The sequence below is a fragment of the Nothobranchius furzeri genome, chromosome 4 (assembly GCF_043380555.1).
Source record: "Nothobranchius furzeri strain GRZ-AD chromosome 4, NfurGRZ-RIMD1, whole genome shotgun sequence".
In the NCBI taxonomy this organism is placed as follows: Eukaryota; Metazoa; Chordata; class Actinopteri; order Cyprinodontiformes; family Nothobranchiidae; genus Nothobranchius; species Nothobranchius furzeri.
In genome coordinates, this window is record NC_091744.1 from 8,340,224 (window position 1) to 8,347,721 (window position 7,498).

Consider the following 7,498-nt stretch of genomic DNA (forward strand, 5'->3'; position numbering starts at 1 on the left):
GAGGCAGTTAATCTAAACATGTCTGCTGGCAGGACATTAGGTTGCCCTATGGAGCATTTAGGCAAACAGCCAGCTTCAAATAACATTGACCTGCTTGGTTTGGTGGGTTGCTGTTGCTCTGCATCGAGCAGCAGCTGGAGAGAAACACTTAGATGTGGCTTTCAATCACACACCCCATCCAAAAAAAAAAAAAAAAATACCCAAATCACAGCAGCTTATTCCTCAGCTACATGACTGCTTCACTCTCCCGGAGAACTCTCCTTGACTAGATTTCTCACATTTTTGTCAAAAAGTTTCCCCAGATTGGGCTTGATAGGGCTATCTCACACTCCACATGGAAAAGCACCATCTCACAGACTGTGTGGTGCTTCAAGTGCCATGCAAGCCTCTCTCATCCAGCGGAACAGCTGGCCGTTGTTCGCTTCAGCTCAGAGGAGAAGCGGCGGAGTGGAGGTGATTGAAGCGTGCAGCTATAGAAAGAAAGAGGCGGAGAGAGAAACTGAATTCCAGCGAATTAATCACCGTCTGTTCCTGTGTGAGAGGGAAGACAGTCGATAGAGAGAGAGAGAGAGAGAGAGAGAGAGAGAGAGAGAGAGAGAGGAGAGAAGGAAGGGGAGGAGGGGAAGCGGAGCCTGACGCAGTGTGAGAGGCAGAAACTGAGAGGAGAGAGGCAGCGGTGAGAAGGCAGAACATCACATCAGACGCCGTTTTGCATCCTAAAAACCCTGACGCGGGTCAAAGCACCACATCTTCTCCGGTCACAGCTCTCCTCTGGAAGCATGGAGGAGACAGGCGGAAGCTGGGACAAATCTGTGATAGACAGAGTCTAAGGAAGAAAAAGAGAACTACAATAATACCACGCATTACACACGTACTGCCAGAGGCAACGAGCGGAGCGTTGTGTTAAGGAGCGGCGTCATCTGGAGCATCTGGAGCAGGTAAAGTCTAATCTTCTACCAAACATCTGTAGATTGCACCTAGAAAGCTTGTGGGCTTTGTCTCACATTGCTGCCCTGTGAGGGCTAGACTCGCATGGCGCAGGCAACTTTGAAATATGCAAAACCAGCTTTGGCATTCCTGCGGTTTTCAGATTACTTTATTCCATCTTGTGTGTCAGGGTGTGTGTACACAGTCGTGATGAATGGGTGGGGGGTGTATTTGGAAGCTCGTGCTGTGTCTCCAGGAGAGTGATCATGATGCGGGTGCAAATAGATCCAGATTCTTCTGATTAGCTTCTGCTGAATGTGTACAGCAGCTGCTTTTGGTTCTGAACGTGCAAACCCAGTGTGCAAATGTGACTCTAGCCTTTTCAGAACATATGAGAGCATCTCACATGTGTTCATGTGCTAAAATAAATAAGCTCATCACTTGGTGTGCTATGGGTTTTGTCCCGGGACGGCCGGGTGTGTTGCAGCTGAGCGGGCTGAGAATTCAGGACCGTGGACAGCTCCTGGATGAGAAATTCCTCCGTGGTCCACACGGACTCATTTTGCTACAGTGTTCTTATTTGATTCCTGAAAAGTCTGATAAAATAACAAAAAAAGGTAATCTAGCTTACATCACACTTTGTTGCAGTTTTCTACAGTGTTACCCGCAGAGCAAAGGACTAGATCACTAAATCTTTTCATTGTTTGGTTTTTCATGACTACTCCATGAAATGCTGAAAATAAAATGCTTTAATGTGAAGCCAAATGAATGGAGGGAGAGACTAATTAATAAATATGTATCATTAGGAGACGAACCCGCTCACTGAAAGGTTTATTGGGAATAAAAATAAAGTAGTGATTCACGGTGGCCTCCAGATTCTCTATGTCTTACCTAAATGTAACGTCTGAAAGGAGACACGAGAACATCACACAAGGAAGCAGTACACTGGAAGTATAGTGCTCATCTGAGTGGTAGAGTTTCACAAAAGCTCTTTATGTGGATTGTAATTCTTCCCAAAACTTTCCAAAAACTCTGAGATAGATGCAGAAACCCCACCGAGCAGCCCAAACCCTCGCTGGTGTGCATGTGCGAGAACCGAAGCCACTCAGCCAGTTAAATTTTGGCTGCCCCACTATCTGTTGTAGCGGATGTTGTAGCCACTTTGTCCCACAGGGCACAGACCACTAACAGAGTTTTTCCACTGACTGACTCCAACGTTGGCCGAGTGCCACAGACGGAGGAAAGGAAAGAGAAAGATTCAAGGAATGAAGGAGAAAGAGGAGGAGAACAGGGCTGCCCTCTTATCACCACGAGTAGACGTGATGTGGTTCCAACGCGACAGTTTCAATGACTCATTTTAGGCCATTATGCTTTTGGGAGTGAAAAATGATTGACTGGTTTGTTTCGGGGCCAGACATCCTCGGTCACAGCCACGTCCTGGGAATTCATTGATAACAATCTTTGAGGTTGCTCATCTTGCTTTCATCCTGCATTAGTACTGCAGTGCTTGCTGCAGCAGGCGCATGAGTTGTGAGGAACACTCCTGATAGGACTTAAAGTAAAACAAAACAAGAAAACCGAGAAGAGGTCGACCGGAGGTTCTTAAACCTTACAATTTGCCAGCTCTAAAAGTCTTACTTGATAAAGCCATGAAGCATTTCTCAGCGAGCAGCAACGCAGTGAAAGCTTTTTTGTGCTGCAGCCGCAGAAGTGTCAGCGGCAGTGGGTCTCTGATGGTTACATCTGTAAGAAGCCAGGTGGGAACATTAAAAATCAGCTGTAATGAAAAGTGACAACTTTAGCGGAGAGGAATAGCCGACATGTCTGCAAATAGGAAACCAATGAAAAGTGATGGGCTTAACGTCGGTGCTGTCTTGTCGCTGTGCTCCAGTTTCACTCTCAACCTTCACCTAAAAGTGTTGAAGGGCTTTTAAAAAAGTTTTTGATCTATCATTTTCTGAAGCCCCCAAGTGTAAGCTATCCATCTATAGCACAAACCTCGTGCCTAGAGGCATCACTGTGGGGCAAGTTCTTCAGGAATACTAAAGGAGCACCGCTGCATGATGGGAGAACCCTCCTCTCTCTCTCATCCATGCACTCCAGTTCTTTCCAACTCTTATTGCAGCCACTTTATAACATTTGAGAATGAACTCCCATCAGCTGATATTTGTCTTAGCCATCCCTGTTTCAACAGAGTCCTACTCCTCATATTAAGCGTGTTGGAGCGTGATCTGTATCTCTTGTCGTAATGTTGATCTTTCCTGAGAGAAAATGCCCCCACAGTGTGGAAATTAAACTGCATACAAAGTTAGCATGGCACCTCTCTGCTGGCTGTGTCTGGAGATGCATTCTCCAGTCCTGCTGCTTAAATGAACACTTCTGTTATTTAAAACAAAATCTGTCTTGTCGTTAGAAAATGTGCTGGAATGTCACAGAGGCAATCCTGGATTTGAGTAAATGGGAATTAAAAAAAAAGAAACAAAAATAAAATACCAAAGACAAGACAAAAACAATGTTATTTGATCATTTCTCAAAAGTTAAATATATTTTTCTGATGTAATGGTTGTGTAATAATAAGTGTAAGTGAATTACAGATAAACATCCCAAAATGAATGTGAAATATGCAATTAGAGACAAAGCAAGTGTTATGCTTCTTACTGAACAGGAAGTGCTCGTCACTTGCACCAAACAAGATCCTTTTTTGGAAACCGTTCTCCGCAGAATGTCTGGGCTCTCCCATAGAGATAAGGTGAGAAACTCAGTCATCCGGGAAAGGCTCGGAGTAGATCCGCTGCTCCTCCACAGTGAGAGGAGCCAGTTGAGATGGATCAGGCATCTAGTTAGGATGCCTCCTGGACACCTCCCTGGTGAGGTTTTCTGGACACGTCCAACAGAGACCTAAAGGAAAACCTAGGACACGCTGGAGGGACTGTGTCTCACGGCTGGCCAGGGAATGCCTTAGGATTCCCCTAGAAGAGCTGGCCCAAGTGGCTGGGGAGAGGGAAGTCTGGGCATCCCTGCTTAGGCTAATGCCCCCGTGACCCGACCCTGGATAAGCGGCCAAAAACAGATGAATGGATGATCAATGTCACGTCAGTGAATCTGGTTGTTGCAGACACGACATAATTCATTTATTTCCAGGTAATCTGTTTGCAAGTCTCGGAAATATAATGTGTTTTCATTGGCTTCTGAGTGCTTGCATGTTTGATGCGTGACCCACTATCTCGAGCAGTGACAGCAGAAGTGTTCCCCACATGAACCACTGACATACATCAGCAGCTCACATGTCAACGCATCACTCGCAAAAAGGTAAAAAGGATGCGCACAAAGCTGCAAACATACATTTGTGTCGCACACACACTTTCCAGCCCAGGACACACACGCTCAAGCAAGCACATGGATTAATAATGTACCACAGTCCCTGTAGGGGGCTAGTTAGCATTTCAGGAAGATTGCACAAACACTGGGGAACTGTAATTAGGAAGTTATTGTTACAAGTTGCATCTCTCTCTCTCTCTCTCTCTCTCTCTCTCTCTCTCTCTCTCTCTCTCTCTCTCTCTCTCTCACACACACACACACACACACACACACACACACACACACACACACACACACACACACACACACACACACACACACACACGCGCGCGCACACACACACACACACACACACACACACACACACACACACACACACACACACACACACACACATGCACACATGCAGAATGCAAATACTGAAAAACAGGCAGGTCCCACGCTTACCTGTCTGCATCTTTTTTTCTCCAAGGCTGCAAAAATGTTCTAAAATGATTTAATACAGCAACCCATTAGGACAAATTACGTAAGTAATTCTCAATTAAAAATAAATAAAACATTTGATTTCTACATTTTGATTTGACTGAGACCTGATTGTGAATAAAGTTGTAAATATATTATGTTAAGATGTTGTCCTTGCTGTCAAACATTTAATGGCAAAACCAAATCAAATATAAACCTTTTAAAAAAAGCAAAAGCAATACAATTTAGCGTATTTTAAATCTTTTCACATTAAGAGCAATTTTTTTAAAAACATGTCAAATTTCAGCAGAGTATCAGATTTCTGGAATTCTTTTTGTGACTCAGTCTGGAAAATTAAAATGTCTACAAACTGTGTTCATGTTTCTTCAATAGATACAATTTTAAACATTTAAAAACAAAAAATATGTTTGTCACCCTAACAACGTTTTACAGAGTTCCCTCGGTTATAAACCTCTGACAGTACTGGTGGGATGAAGAGACATTCCCGCAGTATGGAAATTGATACGTTAAACGGATACTTTCTAGAGCCAGTATGTGCTAAAATGACCCTTTACAAGGTTAACGAAAGGCCACCCGGCCCCATCACTCTGTTGGGATAAACGGAACTGACATACCTGGACCTGCAGTCTGATTCCTGCACGTTGTCTACACGTTTTAGATCATGAACACAGCTGATTTGTTTTCTTTAGTGATGAATCACGCCTGTAGACACTAACGAAGGCTGAGGAGACATTTCAGCTGTAAGATTAAGGTGTGAAAAAGACAAATGCACAGCGAAGAGATAGGGTTTGCTTTTGCTTCTACAAATGGACCCTAGGAAAAACTGCCTAGATTCTCTTTAAGGCGACGCCGGCACATACACAAAAACGATAGGATGCCAGTAAAAGACACACAAACATGGAATTCACCAGCAATAAAAATAGAATAAAAATTATCAAGTGAGTTTAAAAAAGAAACTGCAAAACAAAAGGACAGATATACATCTAAGTACTGTACTGGTTGGTGTTAGGGTTAGGGTAAACTGTAGAATTTCACCATCTCACTACTGTGGGAAGACTTATGTTACCGTTCAGGTTTCCGTTGTGGGCGTTTTAATCTGCCGCTGAAGGATGCTGATTATCCTAAAACCAGGAATTATCTGGAGTCTCTCACCCCGGTGTGAAGATTCCTCAACGCTGACTTTATAAACCAGAGCGTTACTTTTCCAAAAGATGAGACAACCGAGTGATGACCTCATACCTCATGTTCAAAGCATTAAGGACGAATGAGCTGCTTAATGTTTGCTGACGCATATCTCGCTGTTGCCAGAGTTAAAGAGCTAATCCCAACCTAAACTCTACAGACGAGGACTCCTACCTCCACTTTTCCCCTCTGTTTCTCCTCCCTGAACACTTTTCCTGCCCTCCTTATTCACCTCATCTCTGGTGACATCTTCCCATACTGCTGTACACTTCCTCACCATGCGGACCACGCGTGTGGATGTGTGTGTGTGTGTGTGTCTGTGTGTGTGTGTGTGTGAAGTCAGCTAGTTTGTATTCCAGCTACTCCTCCCCTCTCTGGAAATCAAGGAGAAATCGTGTTGTGCTGAGAAAGGCAGAGGAAGAAGGGCAGGGGGAAGGAGGAGACGTGAGAAGGCTGAGGTGATGGACACTGGAAAAGAAAGGGACAGAGATGGCACATAGCAGAATGACAAAGGAAGGGGAAATAAGGCTGGGAGAGCAGGATAAAGCGTTGAATAGGAGCGTTTTTCTCCCATCCTTCTCCTCTCTGTTCCGTTTCGTTACCTTTGCCCTCGATTCTGCAGACATCACCAGCTTTGTGACGGGTAGTTTAAAGACACTGTGGCCTGGCAGAAACTTGAAAGCCCACCTGAGGATGTCTCCTAAGGTGCTCTTCAGGGCTGAGAGGAGAAATCTCTCTGGCTATTCCATTAACTAGTAGAGATTGGACTATTGAAATGGTATTAGGTCTCCTGACTGAGTTCCATTTCCCGACAAAGATCTGTGGTTCCAACCCCGAGGTATCAGCAGCAGGCGAGGAAGCGGGAGATTGTTTTTTGATTAGTCTCTCCTTCTTTTATTCTCCATCAGGCATCTTCTGCGTTTTGCTCTTCTCTCTGGTGACACATTTCTTCAGCGTTTGGATTTTGTTCATCTCCCCATCCTGTTGTTGGAAACATTTTGAAAGCAGCTTAGGAACGTTGGGAAGGAATGGCGGCTAAAAGAATCATCTTTGTCCCCTTCTGACACAAATTCCACACAGCTATGAGCAAAGGTATCATCTGAAAATGTCCATGTCTTCATACTTGCTACCCTACATTACCTCACCCTTGATTCTCAACCAAAATCCATCTGCTCTGCAACATCGTCTCTATTATTTACCCAGTTTGCATGAATTGAACTAAAAATGTTTAGACGGCAAATATTCCCCCTTCCAGGCTCCAGTGAGAGCTGTCAACCGCTGGATGAATTCAGTTTAATTCCAACAATTCTTCAGTTGTTGTGAAGTTTTGCAAACACAGATGCAACCAAAACGATTATCACCCAGACGAAATGTGTTGTGTTGATGAAAATGAATGAAATGAGACCCAGTTGTTAAAAAATTATATTGGCAGCTTCTAAACATACAGTATAACCATAAAAATCGGGTCTAAAATACAAGGGAGTGTATCTAAGTCTCTGGTCAATGCCGTGATTCCTTCTACGGGAGCCCATGAGGACAAAACGCATTTACTGATTTGTAACAAACGGTTACAACATTTTCACCATTC

General features: G+C 44.1%; 1 protein-coding gene across 3 annotated transcripts in view; it reads left to right on the forward strand.

The window, feature by feature from the left end:
* The first annotated feature begins 378 nt into the window (after positions 1-378).
* The window catches only part of LOC107390002 (protein ELFN1), a 171,453-nt gene continuing 164,333 nt past the window's right edge, over positions 379-7,498 (forward strand). For all 3 annotated transcript variants that reach the window (XR_008563830.2, XR_001573488.3, XM_015966471.3), the window contains exon 1: positions 379-938. The gene's annotated coding sequence lies outside the window, so the exon portion shown is untranslated. The remainder of the gene's footprint in view (positions 939-7,498) is intronic.